Raw genomic sequence first — 22,745 nt, 5'->3', positions numbered from 1 at the left:
AAAATTGAAAATAAAAACATGGAGAAGGTTCAGAATAATATATTAGCCCTAAGGCTAATATAGAATATATATGATGGAAATACATACCAAAATATGGCTTTATTCCGTCAAATTTCGAGCAGGATCTAGTGCGTGTAATTGTTCATGGATCTAGACATCGGTTTATTAAACTTAAAGGGTCTGTTAGTCAAGACTAGTTGAACTATTGGCTGATAATCGTAAAATAGGCCTACCCCTTCCGGTATCAGTGCTTCTTGCTAGCACAGCGGGAAAGGTCTTGACTGCAGATAAAACGAGGTGAGTCCGGGTCCCAACTAAGGTAAATAACAGTAAAAAAATGATAGAAAAATCTGAAGTGACCGAACTGGAAGTCTCGATAATCATTAATCTTTTGTTATTTTTTTTTTGGGGGGGGGGTGTGGGGGGTGCATATGGAACTCTTTCCGGCTCCTGGGGCCCTTTGCAGAAAGAGTTGCGTTTAAATGCAAGTCAAAAATACCCTTTAACGAATTCATGTGCGGACCACGTCCAAAGCTGAAAAAACACCCCTTTAAATGCTTTTTTGGGTCATGCGTGTGTATACATAGCAATATATTTGACCCCTCCCCCCGGGTATTGGTTAAAATTTCAAATATGACTATGAGTTTGTGCTCAAGGATTTCTCATGAAGGGGGAGGGCATACGAGTGGGATTCCCTACTGATTGTATCAAATCTATGTTTATCACGGTTTGCAGGCTATGAATTAAGCCAATCACAATCATGCCACGGTCATCATAGTCTCACAAATGTTGATTATTAATTTCTAGTCATCCGTGACCAAGTCTAATGGGCAATTCTATAAAATATGTACATCCGACCCTATGTATGTGAGACCATGAAATTTTCAGTCTCTGATTTCTGATTCTTTTGAGAAAAATGGGGGTCGGATTGTACAAAAAGGTTGATTACTTTATGGAACTGCCCTAATGCTAACAGTCAAAATTAACATAAAGAGCAAGTCTACAAAGAATAAAAAAATAAACAAGCATCTGCATTAAAATGTGATGTCAGCATTGAAATCCAGTTTACTTTCTTCTTAATGTTTGTTGTTTGTTGTTTGCTTTTTGGAATGGAAAAAAAGTTTGTCATGGTTAAGTCGTGGGAGAGGAGCAATTCCAAACAAACTCATTTTCCAAAAATTCATATTGGCTCTGTTTCAAATCTTGATTCAAATTTTTCGATCAAAACTCAAATGGAATTTCATAAATTTATACAAAAAGGGAACATTTTTAGCCAAATTTTTTTCTCACGCATCTTATAGGAGAATCCAAACCATACAAGAAATTCTATACATGGGACTACATATATTGTTTTTACTTAATTTTAATTTAATAGAAAACTGTTGCTTGTTTTACAAAATTTCATTTTGGATAATCTGAAGGTCATAATTTTACATCATATCAAACGAAAATTTTGAAATACAAGTTTATTTTACGTTGCCTGTGTGTGGATATTTCTGATGTCACTCTGTAACCGTCACTCTGTAACCGTCACTCTGTGACCAGGGATGGTATTCTGAGATCCATTTTATCTCAGATAAAATAAGATATTTTATCTCTGTTAAAATCAGTAAAATGAAATACCCTTAATATCTCTCCAAATTGGTATTCTGTGAACAATTTTATCTTCATTTTATCTAGCTGCAAGACAAACCTATTTTTAATCAATATCCAATTAGAAACATGCTTTTATAGCTCTCTCATATCACTCTACCAATGGAAATCCATTCCGCTAGGAGGTGTGGCAAAGAAGTGAGATTGCATCAATTTATTGACTTCAATACGCTTGCGCGTCTTTAAAGACATTTTTTTTTAACAAAAATGGAAATACTCTTTTTTTTTTCGAAGTCTATACTCTATATCGCATCTTTTCAAGCATCATTTCAAAGACAATATTAGTCAATAAAAGTCTTATGAAATGCTTCCTGATTGTACAGGAAGGCGTTTTCTTAATTTTCATGCAAACATTTGGAGTTTATTTACCTAGAAATCTTGACGAAATCAACGTCGTGGAGATAAAATAGCCCCTACCCTCTTTTTTTACCCCTTTCATAAACCCAACTATGCGGATAATAGCATAATTTGGTCGTAAAATCGGAGGAGGACCAGAGTTATCCGCATTATTTCGATGCGGCAATTATCCGCATAATAGTAGCATCGGGACCAGATTTTGACTTTATGAACGCATTTCCAAAGTAATGCTGATAATTGCAATGGTGCGGTCACAAGGTCACCCAATGCAACCCCATCGGAGGGGGCGTGTGCAGTTGCCATGACAATTATCCGCCTTTTTCAGGTCGAGCGCTCGTAAAAGTTTGTGAATGCAATCACTCTTAGGGGGATAATTGGAGGATGGGTTTATGAAAGGGGTATAAGTTTATTTTATTTTTTCTGCAGAGTAACTTGGGCGCAAGCACATCACCCGCGTTGCAATGGCCAGATACGCGATGGGTATGTCTACGCAGCCACTGCTCTGCTGCGTATCATCATAGATACGCAAGATAAAATTTATACGCAAGATGAAATTTTGAATTTTATCTAAGAGATAAAATGTCGTCTCAGAATACCAATTTCATTTTACGAGATAGAATAAAATATTTTAAAGATAAAATGACCTCAGAATACTGCCCCAGGTATAGGTTTACGTACACCGATTTTTTAATGTAATGCAGCATATTAAAGCTAGAACAACATAGAATACAATCAATAAATCAAAATTGTAAATATGTAATAGCAATTTTAACGTTCACAGAGTTTGAGCAATATACATGTTTTCTCCTCCAATGTGCATGTCCATTTTGCATCACTCCGTAACCATGTTTATGAATATTCATATCTCATTAATTCAGTGGATCAAAATAACAAATGTTATTATTTTGAAAAGTGGGTTTCACTTTCAGCAACTACTGTGGGGTACCATTTCTTTGCAAATAGCTATTCAAATATGGGTGATATCTTTGCATGAATGCAAAAAAGTAGGTTCTGAATGTCACTCCGTTACATTTAAACTGCCTAGAGGCAGTCTGCAATCGCCCTGTCTGTGTTGTGGCTATGCAAGTCAGTGATACTGTGCAACAAAATATTTGGTATTACTCCAGAAAGTCTAAAAAAATATCATTAAATACTACTGGTATTAATGTGTATTTCCTTAAAATTTAATCTTCTTATTTTTTATTAATTGGCCTATTCAGGGGTGTTTTTTTTTTAGTTCCCTATTTTGTTCTTATTCATCTTCAAAATGCATTTGGTATTCTGAGATCCTTTCGTAGATACTGAACTCGTAGATGAAGTGTCATATTTTATCTGAGATTACCGGTAACTTTTTATCTTGTGCATCTAAACATGATGTGGAGAGCAGTGCCTGCGTAGATATATCCTGGCGAAACTAACCATTGCAATGCAGATGACTACATGTATATCTGTATATTTGAATGCAAGCAGATGTGTGTTGATCGCATACGTGTATGAATATTTACGTCTGGGACCAACATTTTTAATATTGATTTTATAAAAGGAAGAGCAGATGATTAGCTTGCGCCCATGTTACTTGAAGAAAAAAAAACCTTGAAATAGGACGGGGGACTATTTATCTCTGTCGTCAATTCAGAAATATTTCTTGGTGAATTTGCTCCAAATGTTGAAATTAAAATAAAGAAAATTATGTTTTTACAGGCAGTTAAACGTCCAACATTCTCGTAGAATGATGAAATATTTCAAAATACTTTTGATGACTAAAAAAAAAACATAATTGCTTCTTTGCTCCACCTCCTGGTAGGAAAGATTTTCATTGGTTGAATGATATGGGAGTGCTATTAAACAGCCTTTCTTACGAACAATCTGTAATTTTTAGCTCCAAGCTATGAGGCCCTTTAGTGCTGGAAAGTAAGAATTTTTTTTTTTAATCACACTATGTTTTTATTGAAATTAAACATTAAAGGGAATAATAAATCTTGGAACAAGATATATGATGAATTAAGGAACTGTTTGTGCCAAAAAAAGTCATATGAAGTAAATATGCAAAAAAAACCACACAAAATAAATTGTCCAAACATTGTCATACAGACACATTTTTATTTGGTTCTTAAAAATATGAAAAGTACACTCTTTTTTATTTACTGCAAGCAGTACAGATGTACGGTACATGTAGTTTTCTTATATTCAGATACCACATTATGATGGGCTAGAACTATTTGGTCTACCATGTACATGTACTATCTATGTATACTATAAGCTAATTTTGGTTTACTAATCAGTTTGCACTTTGTCAAGTGGAAATTTGAGTCATATACATTGAATCTAATAGTAAGAATTAGGTGTTTAAAAGACCAAGTGGATATTTAAATAGATGAAATGGGTCGGTCTATAGCCTTGAAAAAAAAATTGAAAATAAAGATGGTATATTGCCGGATGGCATTTAGGTTACAGTAGTAGACAATTTGGTTGTAGAGGCACTAGGATAAGATGATAAAGGACTAGACCAAACAGAAAGTACAGGAACGGGATTATGGGCTATTTAAAATTTACCTAAATTCTTAAAATTGGAATGAAATTGATTGGTGTATTTGAACTTGGTACAAATAAAATGTACATGTACATGTATGTTGCATTAAATGTGTACAGGAAGGTTAAATGGCATTGTCCAAACACAGCTCACTGAAGAAGTACTTTAGCGCTGTCTATATTTGGCCAGCACTTGAACACTATAGCTGTCCTGTCAAAGCAGTGAAGGGATAGGAACTTGTTGGTTAATTGTTTGAATTAACAGGAAGTAGGTAAGATCAAATAGACTTGACCTGAAAAAGGGATTGGAATAAACAGCACTTCCTTGGTCAGTCTACACTTTCTTGTATTATTAATGTACAAATTATAGGCATCTGAGTGAGTCAAGAGTTAAAAGCAGCTTAATAAGATTAATCCGTGCTTAATTAGATTATGGTGTTGAAACTTGCGTCCAATTCTTTACAATGATTTTCGGGGTAGGTAATATTCAAGTAAACTACATGTAATGTTTCAAGGCACTAATTCTGCATGTTATGTGGGATGAATCAGTCTGAATGTGGTCATGTATTAAAGAAATGTATCCCAATCTGGTGAAATAACCCCGATCTAATTATTATTTGTTCTCACCAGTTGAATTTATTTAAAGTAAAATGCAAGATCATATCATAAAACATATGTTGCTTAAAAGATGAGGTCCGAAATTGATTGATTATTGCAGTGTCCAAATAAAAAAAAATGGAGTACTTATTTTTCGGTTTTATTTCATTTATCAGGATATGTACATAAATACATACAGCTTCTTGAATATAAATGGCAGATTGAAAACATGTATGTACATGTAAGTTTGAAAAAGGTCTTCCGAAAAAACCCACATAATGTTACTGAGAGATGGCACAATTAATTTTTACTGTCCAACTTAATTTTCTTCAATGAATTTGTAGATGAAAAGGGGATGTTACGTTTAAAGTTTGCATATACCTTGAAGAGATTTGAATGGTGAAAAAGTAGCTCAGTATCATTCAAGCCTTGTTTTAATACCTTTAGTTACTCTTGCAAATAAAACTCGGTGTAAATTTGTATAGTAGGTTTCTCAAGCTCTTTCAATATTGCAACTGTGTCAAGTTGAAACTGTCTGATAGTAGGCACAGGACTGCTGCCTTGCAGGCAGGCACATAACACGTTAGCACATAGTTGACTGTCTTCCTCTGAAATTTCCTGCAACTCCCGGCAGGTTTCCTGCTTTCATATGATCACCTTGTGACCTCTCTGTCTGTAGAAGGTCCATCCCAGGTTTCTATTCCCTCCTCTCACCTTTTTTTCTCCTTATAACCCTTCCATATATTGGGGGAAGATAAGGGTCTATTAAAGCTGAATCTGATCTGGACTGTTGATGGTAGAAAGAGAGGTTTATTAATGCCAATTTGTCCAATTGACAACTCGTCTACTATCATTTGGTCTCCCATCAGTTCGTCTATTCACCACACGGTCTACTGTCTAATGCCATTCTGCTATAACCTTTTTGTCCAATAGCCATTTAGTCCATATGCCATGTGGTCTAATTAAACTAGTGTTAATTGTGCAAAATGAATTAAAAGAAAATGGGTATTAGACCAACTGGTCATTAGACGAAATGATAATAGACAATCTGGGGGGCGTTTCATCAATATTTTCGTCCGACAAGTTGTCAGATCTGACAACTTTCCTGGATTCTGATTGGTTGAGAAGCATTGTTACTATAGTAACTGTCGGATAACATAGGACTTGTCGGATAAAACGTCTGACAAGTCCTTTCATGAAACGCTCCCCTGGTGATTAGACAAAGTGATGATTGGACCAAATGGTTGTAAGATGAAATGTTGATGGACAGAATGACTTTAGACTAAAAGAAGGTAGACCATTTGGTGAGTGGACGAATTGGCAATTTACCGAAAGAGATGGCTCTACACATTCACGGACCAAACTGCTTGCAAAAAATCTGAAACGTACAGATGGGTTCTAGCCCACTAGTTTCGGCATCTGCTGTCCAACAGAAGTTCTACCATTCTAATTATGAAGATGCTCTTTAAAAACATCACACTGAATATACATTACCACTATGTAAATTGTTAAGATGTAGGTTCAGAGTACAAGTATGTGTAACAAAGGAGTAGGCAGTTTAGTTTGTCTGAGGATTCGAGTATGCAATTTGTCTTTTCATGTACTTGTAAAACTTCCTTTGAATTTATACCAGAGTATTGTTATAATATAGTGAAAGTACTGGTGCTGCCAGTCTAATATGAGGAACTACATGTACATGTATGTGTGTAAGATACATTTTATAACTTTAGGTTCCTTTTTATAGAGAGCACTATTTATTAGTTATCCCCATACAAACTACATGTAGGCCTAAAGAGTTAAAGCTTTTAACAGTACTTCCTTATTTTATCAATTATAAAACCTGTACAACACAAAATCATGGATCCTACTATTGAGGAAGTGTACTCTAGACTTAATGAAAAAATATATGGACATGTCGTGTAGGCCTTCTCATTGTATGTACTATGTACAGTATGTGCCATGCCTACTGTAGGAAATCTGATATTTCATGAATGTTGGTTGATACAAAATAATCTGGAGAGGACTGCACAGGCATTGTTACAGTAGATGCATGCCTGCATCATGTGTAGGAACATTATTATTGTACTTGTTCTGATCTGGGGCCCGTTGCAGAAAGAGTTGCAATCAATCGCAACTCTAAAAATCATGCGCAACTTGATATTCAACCAATCAACAGCGCGCATTTTGGACTTGCGATTGATTTTTTGGCTTGCGTTTAAATGCAACTCTTTCTGCAACGGGCCCCTGATCAACATATCTAGGCTATAGAACAACATTGTTTATCTGGAAAGTGGAAACCTACCATGCATTATATTGGGTGCCTTTACATAAAATTGTAGCATACTGTAATTGTTTCAAAACACGTTTTAGGTTGTTTTTTTTCAGTTGTTGTCCATGTAAACATGTTTCGGAAAGGCCTTTTATAATAAAGCATTTGTGTAATCCGTGACATGTTTCAGCTACATACAAACATGCATGTACTTTCTGTAGGGGAGATGTTTTGAAGGGATGATCCGGGCTGAAAATAATGTGATTGAAACAGATAAAGGAAAATCAGACAAACAAAACACTGAAAATTTGATCAAAATCGGACAAGGAATAACAAATTTGTGGCATTTTAAAGATTTGCAATATTCTGGTGACACAGTTTGAGGCATATCTTCATAAATATTAAATGAGCGAATTGATGATGTCATATCCCCACTTGTTCTTTGGTATTTTATTACGGGTATATGAAGTTGGGTTTATTCACATTTTTTTTACTAAGAAATTAAATTGGATTGAGAACTGATTTTATATGTACATGTATATGAGATATTCATTGCTGCAACTTATTTCAATATAAAGAAGACACATTATTCACGCATGTATGAAAAGATGAAAAATTTAAAGAAAAGTGGGGTTGTGACATCATCAGCTCACCTAATGAATATTCATGATGACGTGCATAATATATTGCAAGACTTTCAAAATCAGTATTAAAACTTTGTTATTTGTTATCCGATTTTAATGAAATTTTTGGCATTGTGCGTTGTGAAATTTACTCTGTTTATTTACATGTGTACATGTAGATCAGTGTTGTAGTCAAGGCTCAAACCTCCAAGGCTAAGGCCAAGGCCAAGGCTTTAATACCCAAGGCCAAGGCCAAGGCTGTAATACCCAAGGCCAAGGCTTCAATAACCAAGGCTGAGGCCAAGGCATGGAAACCCAAGGCCAAGGCCAAGGCCTGAAAACCTCAAGGCAAGGCCAAGGCATTTCAATTGTACAATATATGGAAAAAAAAGACAACAATGCTTAGGCGGCATACATGACACACAGGACCAAATGTATAAAAGGTGTGAGCGAGCAAAAATTTTTACCCTTGTACATTTAAAACGAAAATAATTTTATGATAGATCATGTAGATTTAGACATCAAATTAAAATAAACATATAGTTACATTTGTACAATTCATTATTGTTCTAGGCGATTCACATTGCAATAATTATTATTACCAAGGTGATCTGATCATGGCATGCCCATTCTCAACATGTCTTTCTCCTCTACCTGGGACAGGGGAGGCAGAATGTATTTTTTTGGGGGGAGGTCAAAGCCAAAAATGCACTTACAGTATAAGTCAAAATGAGAATTTTGGTGCAGTTCAGCAAAGCTTTTTTAAGTGATTTCTAATTGATAAGACAGATATTTTGATTTAGGCTTTAATTTCCCGCTATAGAAAGCATAGCGAGCAAGTGGTTTTGAAAAAAAAATCAATTTTGAAGTTGTAAAACTCGATTTCGGGTCAATTTAATGGTGCCAATCACTGTTAAAAGGGCATCCTTGCGAGATGTTGTAATAAATGAAATTTAAATATTTTGAGCTGTTTTTGTAATCATGAAAAAGGTGTGCATCTTACTAAACAAATTAACGCGAGCACAAAACACAAGCAGAAATTTTTAGTGACCAGAAAAGGAAGCTGTTCTGGACTGCATTTAGTGACTCATAAATAGGATACATAACTCACCAATCAAAAAAATGCGAGCGCAAAGCGCGAGCTCAAAAATTTGTAATATTCCGATCTAAAAACTAGACATTCTAAGCATTTTTTTGTGTAAATTGAATGCGAACCTTACTTAACAATAATTTATGCAAGCACAATCCAAAATTTGTTGATTTTGAAACCTTAAATTTTGCTCTGTATGCCATACTTGGCCCCTCAAAATTTTTGGCTCATCATGCCATTGATGCCATAGCCCATTTGGAAATGACGAAATTGAAGTTTGTGTTCAAGTTTACCGAATCTTTTCAGAATATCATTAAGACTTAAAACATTCTTGTTGGTCAAAGAAAATAATAGAAGGAAAACCTAATGGAATAGAAATCAACCTTGTTATCATTCTTTAGAGTAAGCTATTTTTAGAGTATGAAAATTGTTGTCAAAATTGTAGTCAGATCTGTCAGAATTATTCCTGTCATAAAATCACTATAATCAGTGGCGTACCGTGGGTCACGGCATTGGGGGGCACCAGCAAAAACTTGGAATTGCCTAGTGAGCGCGCAAAGCGCTCCCAGTTGCCAGGTATTCTGAACTAATAGAGATATTTTTATAAGGACAGTGCCAATAAACGGACATGTATCTCTCTAGTCAAATAATGCGAGCGCGAAGCGCGAGCTTAAAATTTTTGATATTCAAACCTAAAAAGGGACATTACAATCAATCTTTTGTAATCATGATACGTACCTGTCTCGTTAAATAATGCGAGCGCGAAGCGCGAACTGAAATTTTTGTAGATATTGACCCCAAACAGGAAGATTTTAAGGACTATATTTTAGGAATCTTTTATCTATTAAGATTATACACATCTCACCATAGTCATCTAATGGGAGTGCCAATAAGCGCTTGCTGATTTTGTTAGAATTACATCTAAACATGCACATAAAGCACTTGTAATCATGATTAACAATTAACATACCCATCTCACTAATCAAATCTTGCGAGCGTGAAGCGCGAGCTGAAAATTTAGGAAATTCAGACCTGAAGAGGGGCATTTTAAGGCTTGTTTGTAGGAATTCAAGAAGGACTTACATAGTTCACTAACCAAATGATGCGAGCGCGAAGCGTGAGCTGAAAATTTTTGATATTCAGATCAGAAAACAGAAAAAAGAACATTTTAAGGACTCATTCTAGGAATTGATGGAGAGCAGACATCTTTCACCAATCCACTATACTGCGAACGTAAGCACGGACAGGAAATGTTTTATATTTAGACCTTAAAATGGGACAATCACTTACAGTATTCATGAAAAAGAAGCATACTTTTGTACATGTAAAAGAATAACTCAAAGTGCGAGGAAATATATTTGGTAGTTTGGTGTATATTGACTTGAAAACGGGAGGTTTTAGTATAACAGGATTATATATCTCGGTAAACAGACAATGGGAGCACCAGGAACAATGATGAAGACATATGCCCTGAGCAAATTATGTTTCATTTATATGAAAAAAATGTTTCGTATGTAATGTAACATAACATAATTATAACATTATAATGAACATTGTCTTCTTTCCCACTACGTTTCTCTTCCTTTCTCCCTCTTTTCCTCCTTTTTTAGTCAGCCGATGGGGGGGGGGGCACGTGCCCCCATGCCCCCTGTAGTTACGCCACTGACTATAATCCTAATCGTAATTATTATCATTATTATTGATATATTCATTATCCTTATTAGTCATGATTACGTCATATTACCAATAAATAATATTAATTTTCATCACTTCTCTTTGTTACATAATTATGTGATGATAATTGCAATTGATGGCACTGCTAAGTACACATACTGCTTCTGCTGCTGCTGACTGGTAGTATTTAGTGTCATTAGATGTACAGAACAATTGAAACATTTATAATTACTTGTATAAAACAAATGAAAAGTACAAAATACAAAATGCCTTGAAAAAGCCTTGAAAATTCCTTGAAAATGCCTTGAAATTTCAAGGCTCAAAATCCTCAAGGCCAAGGCCAAGGCCCTCTCAAGGCCAAGGCCTGAATGTTCAAGGCCAAGGCTTTGAAAAAATAGGCCTTAAGGCGCCTTAAGGCCAAGGCCGAGCATCAAGGCACTACAACACTGATGTAGATACAAATATTTTCAGCCTGGAGTACCCCTATATAAAGCTCTAATTTATTTTGAAAACATACTTGTACATATCTTAAAGCTGGATACTCTGGCTTTTTGTCAGGGCCAGATGTAGCTAGCAGTATGCAGTGGAATTCATTTTAATTTGGCAGGGGGGGGGGGGTAGGGGAGGGGTTGGCAGGGGCGGGGCTGTCTAAACACCTAAAATCACAATTAATGGTTATTTTCAAGGTTTTTGTGAGGTTACTGAAAAATGGAGGGGGGGGGGTGGAGCCCTCCCACTTCTGTGACCTCCGAATATTACCATACTATTTTCTGTAATTGCCAACTTTTGGTAAAATGTAGTCTGAAACCAAAATGGGCTGAGGCAAGCTTAACCCTGGGTAATTACCAGGTATGGCTATTAAAGGAGCGTACATGTGCATGTAGGAGACATTAGGGTTAAGGAAAATGAGAGTAATCTTAAAATGTATTAAGAGTGGGTCGGCACTATAAATATATTTACAAAAAGGAAAATTATTTCACTTTTCAGGCTTCTCAGCAGTGCAGGGGGATGCTGGCTACAGTACATGTATGTGCTGTACATTGCTTGTTTTTGCCTGATTTGTCACAATTTGTTGTCCCAAGTTGTAGCGCGGTGAATTATAAAACAATCCTCTTACTTTAAGGCAGCCAGGTACATGTAAAGCCTATGAGTCACCCTTAAATTGAGGGAGTTTTTAGGGGGCCAATAGCAAGCTTGATTGCATGAATTATTTACTGATGAATGCCTTCTATCTGTATGTGTACAATGATCCAAGGTTCTTCATCTCAGAATTCTACTTGGTAAGAAAAAGAGTACCGGTAGTGGAGACGATTTGTAGGCTTTGATGAACATATCATCACTTGTTAACGTATGCCACAGATAATATGTTTTTTTTTAAATTCTTCAAGTGTGTTAAAATTGTTTGCAATAGATGATTTCTTTTTCAAGAAGAATATTGCCTAGAATGTATGTACCCATGCGTATTATGTGAACAAGTCATTCCCTCAATCTGTGTTGTTGATGTCTTCTACATTGAATGTACTGTAGTTGTGCAGTTTTCGCATCTCTTGCCTTTGTGTGTTAAAAGTGTAGCCTTTATTATGACTTTTCTTTCTAATATCAAGCCTGGAGTTCAACTGTATTGTGCATTTAATTCAATATATTTGGAATCTACAAGGGAGAGGGGTACATGTAGGTCTAATAGATGGGTTGAAAATGGAATTCGCTTCTGCAATGTACAGTACAACGCTGTGTAAATACTTCTTTCATCAAACTAAAGGAGCAAGTCTGGATTCCAGATTATGTTTCCCCTTCCTATCTTAAAATGGAAGTGTACAGTGTAATATGATTTCTCCAGAGGCATTCAATTTCTGCACTCCCATGAGTAACTAGTTCATGTATGAGGTCTATTTAAACTAAAAGTCTTCAAATCCGTGAAATCACAAGAGGGAGCTACTTGCCTGGCAAGGTGAAATATCTCATGTGAAGATGCTCACAAATTCTATTTTATTTCTGATTCCCTTTGGCAGCTCCACCCTTGTATATAAAGTGTAGATGTAGTAATTGCAAACAATTTGAATGATTACCCTTTTCTAAATAGAGAGCCGGTAGCAATATTACCCATCCCACCATCATCTGCTTCTCAAAGGAAAGGGGGTTTGACTTTAGATTTACCTTTCCATTCGCTTCCCATGAATAGCCACACCCACATCAAAGTCAATTTACTGCTCAATCACTGCTTTTAAAAATGTTTCCCGACATTATACAAATAGCGAATAGGCATGAGTGCGATGGTGCGAGATTTTGCATGAGGTGAAAGAAAGATGCTCTATTCAACGAGGCGTTAGCCGAGTTGAATAGAGCGTTTCTTTTTTTCACCGAATGCGAAATCTCGCACCATTGCACGAATAAGAATGTTCGCTATTTGTGTTGTACAACGCCTCGGAATCTAGCGAAAATATGAAAAAAAAAACAGGAGTTTTTCCCTCCAGTAATCTATGAAAAGGGAGCAAAAATATTGAAAGCGAAAAGCAAAATCCAACAAGCGGGTCAACAAGCGCACATGATCTTGGACAGCATTGCGCATTTAGCCAGCGGGCTGTACGCGCATTGTCACTTTATTCAGTGAAATCGCATTGTGACGTCACCTCCTAAAGCCGTGCAATGGTACATTTTGGATGGTACGTCTTGCGTGCGACGGTACGAATGTTTGACATTCAGCCTCCCATTTGATCGCGTACAACAAGCTAAGTAGGCGTTGTACAATATGGCCTGCAACTTACCAGCAACAAGTTTTGAGCATGTTCAAAACTTTCCTGTGTGCAAATCAGACTTGCATGCGCTTCTCCGGGCATGTGTCTGCAAGATACATGTATGTGCACGATACGGTTGAACTACAAGTGACCTGCAAGTCGCATGCGAGAGTTGCACGGAATGATGTGAGAGGGCCTTTAAGGGCCGGTCACACCCCCCGAGCGTTGTTGGAGTGGTCCTGGAGCGGTAGGGAGAGAGGGTTGAATTTCGCTCACAAAATTGGGGATAAAATCTAAAACAAAAATTGAAAACAAAAAAAAGCAATCGAAATCGAAAATGGTGAACGGTAGCGAGCGGTGATGATTTTTTTCTCTCTGCTCCTCGACCGCTCCAATAACGCTCCGGCGGTGTGACCAGGCCTTTACCTTCATCGTATCCCACAATCCTGGCAATGCCCTTGTAGAAGTACAGTTTTTCCAAACTGCGATTTGTTTTTCCCCTTTATGATATTGTTAGAATCAGTTCAAGGGTTAGGGTTAGATTTTAGCAATTTAGGTACTAGGATCTATGCTTTTAATACTGTTTGTACAGATTTCCATAGGAGCAATTGTTGCCAGAGAAAGATGCCGTTGAATCCTACATACTTGGTATGAACCCACCCACATCATCCAGTTGCTCCCAATAATCATCCTACACATTGTACATGTAGCTCACAAGGAGTCAGTTTGTTCCGTACATCCCATCAATGGTAGATCCTCACTGGGAAATCAATTACAGATGGCTGACTCTGCCCTGAATCTATCTTTAATGGAGTCTAGGCCCTAATGAAGACTAGTCTGCTGGATAATGAGCTTGGGATCTCTCTCTAATTACATGCCGAATCCAATTAAAAAACAAAGCCAGCTTGGAGCTGATTGGGGATTTGCTATGCTAGCTGGACTCTACATTTGATGAGGATTTATTGAAGGGTGTTTTGAGGACTGTTGACATTGATGTTATTGCTTTATTCATGCAATGGTATGAATACGTATAGGCATGAATGACAGTTCAGCACAAAGCTGAAGATTTCTTCAAAATCGGATGTAAAATAAGAAAGTTATGACATTTCAAAGTTTCGCTTATTTTCAACAAAATAGTTATGTGAACGAGCCAGTTACATCCAAATGAGAGAGTCGATGATGTCACTCACTCACTATTTCTTTTGTTTTTTACTGTTTGAATTATACAATATTTCAATGTTTACGAATTTGACGATTAGGACCTCCTTGCCTGAAGCACAAAATGTTAAAATAATGGAATTCCATGTGTTCAGTGAGGAATGAAACTTCATTTCACATGACAATGACGAGAAAATAAAGATATTTCATATTTCATATAATAAAGTACAAAAGAAATAGTGAGTGAGTGATGTCATCAACTCTCTCATTTGGATGTAACTGGCTCGTTCATATAACTATTTTGTTGAAAATAAGCGAAACTTTAAAATGCCAGAACTTTCTTATTTTACATCCGATTTTGATGAAATTTTCAGTGTTATGCTTGTTGAATTTTTCTCTTTTTATTCAAAACAAGTTTTTGTTGGGGTGGACTTGTCCTTTAACTTTTACAGACATAAATGTGATATTGCTATACATGTATTAAAAAGACAAATAAAAACATTATTGAGGCCTTGAATTGTATATGTCAGCCTACTTGCAAATGACATTCTTTGGGGAGGGAAATCAATAAACTGAGTAAAAACTTTTGAAGGAATGAAGGTATTCTTATATTGGATTTGTCGTTATGAAAATAAAGATGATTTATTCAGTAAGGTACATTGTTTCATGAATTATGACTCATACATGTATGTTTACCTGACCTAAAATGTACTTTATGATATTCAGTACTTAAATGTACATGCTAAATAAAATCCTCTCCATTCTGAAACACCATTTGTAATGGTAATCACAGCATCTAGCCTTAAAAATGAAAAACATTAACTACATGTATGAATTCATGGATTTTAGAACTACGTACACACAACACACGGCAAGAACACACAAAAGGAAAAGCAGTAATCCAATATCTCTATGACATGGAAGCTGCAGTGATATCATACCGATGATATGATTCAATCTGGCATATGTCTTGGTCTACCTACCACCTTTTGTTATCATATTTACCAATGCATCAATAGCTTCTGTCTATCATTGGGTGTATTAACACCAGCCCAATCAGGAATATAGTTGTGAAGTATGCTGGGAATCTGTTCATGACCTTAAGTACCAAATAAGGGTGCGTTTATGCGCCATTTTTTTACCATAAAGTCATGATTCGAATCATGATTCTGCAGAATCAAAATTACGTTTTTAGTCAAAAGTGAAAATAAACATCTTTTGAACATGAAACACTGAAAAAGGGCATTTGGAAAGACATTTCTGTAGAATCATGGATGGGATATGTCGTAGAAACGCAATCGTGATTGAATCACGATTCTTTGATGTCATTGTGTCGGGCTAGGAGCCTTTTCACACCTGAATCTTGAACCATCATTGTAATGATGATTACAATTTGTCTTTAGAATCATCAAAACCTTTCACATGGAAAATTTGTACTGTAATTTTATTCAAACTTAACTGGAATTCACCTCTGGAGTAGAATTTGAATTTGTGATTGTGACTTGCGTTCGTTCCTGGTTCTAGTTTGGTTTCACATATGCTAAAAATTTGTCATTAGCCTGATTTTTCACTGGAATCATTCAAATTACTATTTTTTACTGTGTGAAAGGGAGGTAGTTTTAGTTTGACTCTTGTGTTTTGAATCATGATTCAAATCATGATCCTGGCTTGAGATCACATAAACGCAGCCCAAGTTTATTTTGCACATTTACACCATTCAGTTTTTTATTTTCCATTCCATTTTTATACAAATATTTCACAGTATTCACATTGTAGGCAGGTTAGGTCCTATAGATATAAACAATACAATTTATTTTAGATAGACCCTACACAACATTCTTCACACTATTTAAATATCTTTTATGCAGTATTACAATCTTCATCTTTCCTAGCTCTAGCTTTCTCCAGTCAAAGGATCCAAATTCATCTTGCCTCAATGGCCTTTTGAATTATTTCCAACTAAATATTTAGTGACTTTGGAGAATTCCATGCAAAATTTATTTTAATTTGGAAAAGTAAGTACCTTTAAATATGCATAAATATTATAATATGCATATGTAATATGCAGGATTGTTACTACTGGAAATATTTTAGTACTGTACTTTGCTTCACATTTGCAAAATAAATATTTAGTGTTTTTGGCATGTGTGAAAGCCCCCATTGTTAGCCCTCCTGTGTGCCGTTTGTATGGCTTCTCATTGACGAGTAGTGTCCATCTGGACTGTTTTCATGTTCAAAGGTGCCGTGGTTTGCATACTTTTCATTGATATATCTATGAATATATCTGTGGAAATATTAATCATCTCCAAACATGATAGCACCTTTTGCCCTTCTCTCAAATTTAAATTATTTTTATGCTCATACAGTATAAATTTAGTTTTGAAAATGTATGCACTTTTATTGCATTGTACATGTAGGCCCTCCTTTATAAAGGCTGCAAAGATTATTGTGATGACAGGGGTGGGAGGTAGATTGCTTCCCATGCATAACATTTAGACATTCATGTTTTCTGAATTATGAAATACACAATTTACGGCATGTACATGTAGCCTACATGTAGGCCTAGGAGTAAAAACAAAACAATAAAATGAAAAATGACAGCATTACACGTTGGCTCTAAGTACACAATATTGTCAAGTGCTATATTTCAAAAAATGATTGCCATCAAAAATTAATTGTCAGCTTTTATCAGAGCTCACACATGTACAGTAGTACATGTAGGTGTAACTAACCTCTTGTAAATCTTGTACATATATTTTTTTAAAGAGTCTGGATAATAAACCTGGGGCTGTTTCACATGACAGTGACACTCCAAGTCAAATACATATAGTATTTAACATGTAATCTCATTGATACACAATAGTACATGTCCCCTGAGCTTTATTTGACCAATGAGGTGATAGCTTGTATGCTGGGTGCAATTGGGACTTTCAAGTCACATCTATTTTGAACCTTTGTTAAAGGACAAGTCCACCCCAACAACAAGTTGATTTGAATAAAAAAAGAAAAATCCAAGAAGCATAATGCTGAAAATTTCATCAAAATCGGATTTAAAAAATAAGAAAGTTATGACATTTTTAAATTTCGCTTAATTTAACCAAACAGTTATATGCATTTCCCTGTCGGTATGCAAATGAGGGAACTGATGACATCACATGCTATTTCTTTTTTAATGTATTATATGAAATATGCTAATTTTCTCCCCATTGTCCTGTGGAACAAAGTTTCATTTCTCCCTGAACATGTGGAATTATATGTACCATTCTTTAACATTTTATGGTTCAGTCAAGTTGGTCCTTATTGTCAAATCTGTAAAAAATGAATTTTGTTTAATTCAAACAATAAAAAACAAAGGAAATAGTGAATGAGGGACATCATTGATTCTCTCATTTGCATGTGACTTATTGTGCATGTAACTATTTTAAGAAAAATAAAACTTTAAAGTGTCAACTTTCTTATTAATACATCCAATTTTCATGAAATTTTTAGCATTTGTCTGAATTTTCTTTATTGATTCAAATCAATATTTTTCTGAGGTGGACTTGACCTTAAAAACAACAACATGCTTTCCTTGTAAGTTTTTCACATAAAATAGACTCATATCTCTTTACCATGTGCCATGCCCAATACCATGGTAGACTATGGAGCAATAGAAATTCATTGTTCCATTTGATTGCAAGGTTACTACAGCCTTTGATTTGCTTGTACACATGGAATTAACACTCTCCATATGTGAGATGACCTTGGTAATACCTATCAAATGTACCTCTAGCTGTGAAGTTGCCAATTTCTTGCCAGTTTCATGACCTATGTTCAAGTTCTCTCTCACTGTCAAATATTTGTTTAAGGCTTGAACAATGCATTAAGCATGAGCCCGAGAATGGAAAATGAATAGGCCATCATGATCAAAAATTAAATCCATCATACGATGATGATTATTTAATTATCATAATACTACACAGTATTGTTATTTTTTCATTGCTATTATCAATTTTATCATCGTCGTAGTCGTTTTTGTCATCATCATCGTCATCATCACCGTCATCATCGTCATCTCATCATTATTATTGTTTTTAATATATTGTTGATACTATTTATTGATATTATTTTATTGATCCTACTATCATCATAATCATCATCATCGTCCATCATCCTCATCACTATTAGGATATCATTTCTACATGTACAGTGTATTACCATTATTCTTCGAACAACATTAGTGATTGTATCACCAGCAGCGCATTACTTTGCCTCCTGCTATTCAAAGAAAGCTTGATTACATAACATGTCGCCATCATACATACATTGCAGAGAGGGCTGGGAGGTTGTAAATATTTGATGGCTTGTGCATTGTAGTACAGTGTCCATGTATGTGCTAATTAGACCTGAATGTTCATAGGAAATTGCAACTAATAGGACCATAAATGGCAACTCTCATATCATGGACCTCCAAGCTCATATAACACATTGGTATCAATATCATCAAGAATTGCTTTCACACCTCCCTGATAATTTTTTTTATGGGAAATAGCAACTAATAAGACCATAAATGTCAACTCTTATATCATGGACCTCCATGCTAATATGATCAAGAATTGCTTTCACACCTGCCTGATAAAAAAATGCTCCAAGTTACAAGAACTTGTATTAAAATTCAGTTCCCATACCTTATATAGTGCATTCACTCCTGTTGAAACAAGATAAAGTTCCCATCTCAGTTTTTGATATCTTCTTCCATATCCCTACAAAGATCTCACAACTTGAAGTGTGCAGGATTGTTTTTCTGGTTTTCATCACAAAATACCTTGTATATTGTGATCTGGGTAGAGTTCCCAATATAAAGGAAATAACACATATTTTTGTGACCAGGAGGGTGTTACGGTATCTACAGTTGGACCAAGGATTTTTTTTTGTGTGTACAGTTTACACTGCACTACATGTATATCAGTCCTGTAGGCCTACATTCTGCATTTGTACTGCTCCTGATGTTCATGTATATGTTGTTTTTGCTGTATTTTGTAAATGTGCATTTAAAAAAATTGGAAATAAAGACATTTAAAATAAGTTCCATTTGTTTGCAAAAGCGTAAAGTGAGCCTGGTAGTTAGAGTATAGATATATGAAGGCTGAAATGCACTGCTAGCAATCAAATATGTTTCAAATAGCGTACATGGATTTATGAATAGTCAATGTGTTTGAAGTCAAGAATTTGTTGAAGATTTATTATCCTAAAAGCTTTTTGTTCCTATAAAGTGCACATATTTAGAAAGATACATATTTAGAAAGATGTGACAGACATCATTCTACTCAGTGCTGATCCATCTACATGTACATGGAGCTATCAATTTGATAGGTCACTTGGTGTAGAACCGATCTGTGTTTAACTATATAATACATTTTATCATTCTTTCAGGGAACATTCATGTTATCTTGATTTTAATATGTTACAGTCATTTTAGGTCACATATATTACATGCACATGAATTCTTTTATGTTGAATTGTTGACAATTTACTATAACCCATCAGCCTATGTCATTGAAGCTCTTATTATTAAAAAGGCATGATTAATGTATGTGCGCTGTAAAAATATTTAGATTTCAGTGGTTATGATGCCTTCTCTCTTCCATCTAAATTTTTCAATTATTGCACTACACTACAAACAATGTGATCAGTTAAAAAAAAAACCTATGAAAATGCAAACAGCAAACAATAATTGGATATTAAACTTGGTAGCGGTACATATGCATTACAAACAGACACATATCTTTATCGCTTGGTCTAAAGATCTACCAAAGCACACTTCAGGGTGTTGGTCAGGAGGGGGAGATAAATGGCAAGAATATAGCTTCCTTTCATGTGACATTAGGCAGAGCGTCACATAAATGATTTACGCTTCTCAGTCCCTTGCCTGGTATCTCGCGTTTATTACAGAAGGGATGAGAGAAATCATCAGCGGAGAGCTTTGTTTTCAATGTCTACCGGTACTCTACCCATTCAGGCATGCAAAGGACACGCTATTTTGAAGTAATAGTGGATAATAGCTCGGTATCATGATGATGGTCTGTCTTTGGAAAGCGAGATGGAAGAACCCAGAACTTTTAGCTTGTATTCTTTTATAAGATTAGTGAATTTGGCAAGTTATTGCAGCTCCTATGATCATTGATTATCAGGGTGTACTAGTATTTCTTTTTATTTTTGTGTAATAATAACCAAGGCTCGACATTAGCGGTGGCCCGGTGGCCGGGGCCACCAAAAATTCATCTCGGGCAACCATTATTGAAAAAATGTTAAGTTTTGGTGGCCCGAATCGGGCAACCAATAATTTTCAAAGTAGCGCAATTTTTCTCCCGATTTTGCATGTATTTATCAACTTTCTACAGTTCAAATTGCAAGCCAATTCGTCATGCGCCTTTTTTGTTAATCTACACACAATTACACACACACAAAGATTGCATAGTCATGACAGTATGTAGGCCTACCGCTAGCATACAGTAACTATTATTCAGCCGGCCGCGCCGGCTGTCTGGCTGAGCTTTGTGTGCATGAAACCACTGCAGCTAGCTGTAACTGTGCGCGAGCAGACTATTCAATTCAAACTCAGGGAGCTGCGATACGAAATGTTACTGCTAAGAAATCTTCCCCAGAACTCTGAAAATCTACGTCAAAGTCACATTTTACACCAATGAAATTCCCTTCTACAGTCTGTATTACTGAAACCTGATTATCTGCAAGCATTAAAAGGAGGAATTATGACCTCTCTTTTGACTCAAAAAGACCGATTTCCAAATGCATTAATACACATAAAACACATAGGTGAGTACATCACAGTCCCGTATGTGCATTTGTATGTATGTTGATATTTGGTTTATTTCGAAGCTGTGTCTCTTCTAGCCAAAAATAAATAGGCAGCTTCTTTCTTTCTTGTTTACAAATGACTTCTTAAACCACTCTTAAGGAAGTAAATACTTTGGGAAGGCATTTCATTGATATGAAATGTGAGTTTTTCCATCATTTTTTTAAATATAGGGAAGGAATTTTCTCAGTTTTTTCCAGATAATTTTTGCCGTTTTCTCATTTTTTTCTTTCATTTTTTTCACAGTGATTAAACCATTTATACCCCTTCCCATTGAATATGCCTGATTAAAGAACATGTTTCTACTGAATAATAATCATAATTTTCCCCATTTTTTGATAATTTTGTCTTATTCATATTTCTTACATTTTCTTTTGTTTTTTCTCAAATGTTTTTTTGCCTGTTCTTTGTTTTTTCTTTCTTCATTTTTTTTGTTTTATTTCACTTATTCATTTTTTTACAATTTTTTATTTCTTTTTTCAGTATACTATTCTAAAAATGATTTTTGTTTATTTCCCCCTTTTACACATTGTTCTAATTCTGCAGCATATTTTTCTGTGATTTTCTCCTGCTATAATATGCTGGAAAAGAGAAAATAAACTGGATTTGGGGCCTGCATAATCTAGGTTTTATGATCAAAAAGGAAGAAAGGAAAAATAATTGTTTTGTAAATCTATCTGAGTTTGCTATATGCACTATTTATTTACTTTACCATTATGAGTGTGTGTCGATACAGAGATTAAAAGTCCACAACCTGGGAACAATACAATTCTTTTATTCTCTTTCAATCATTTCATATTTACAATGATAGAACAATTTATATATATTCCCACAAAATAAGCAAAGTAAAATAACAGCAGGAACGATTTACATACAAGATGTACAAAGAATAGTGGTACGTGTTACTGACTGCAGAATATTTCAATTTGTTTTATTCATTTTAAATTAATGTTTTTCTTTATTTTTCGGGCCACCAAACTTTACTAATGGGCTACCAAAAAAACTTATTTGAAGGTTTTGGTGGCCCGAACGGGCCACCACAAAAAAAGTTAATGTGGAGCCTTGTAATAACAATAGTAATTAGAATAATAATGGCAATGGTGACAACAACAACAATGATAATAATGATAATAGTAATAGTGATAGTAATATTAATATCAAATAATGATGATAATAAAAGTAGTACTGATAAAAGATAAAAATGACTTGT

At 35.3% G+C, this 22,745-nt stretch overlaps 1 protein-coding gene across 9 annotated transcripts in view; it reads left to right on the top strand.

Annotated features, from left to right (window-relative positions):
- The window catches only part of LOC121425564 (arf-GAP with SH3 domain, ANK repeat and PH domain-containing protein 1-like), an 85,206-nt gene that overhangs the window by 579 nt on the left and 61,882 nt on the right, over positions 1 to 22,745 (top strand). The window lies entirely within an intron of this gene.

Source organism: Lytechinus variegatus, chromosome 1, assembly GCF_018143015.1.
Source record: "Lytechinus variegatus isolate NC3 chromosome 1, Lvar_3.0, whole genome shotgun sequence".
Taxonomy (NCBI): Eukaryota; Metazoa; Echinodermata; class Echinoidea; order Temnopleuroida; family Toxopneustidae; genus Lytechinus; species Lytechinus variegatus.
The sequence above is the reverse complement of the archived record's forward strand: the minus strand, read 5'-3'. Positions and strand labels throughout refer to the sequence as shown.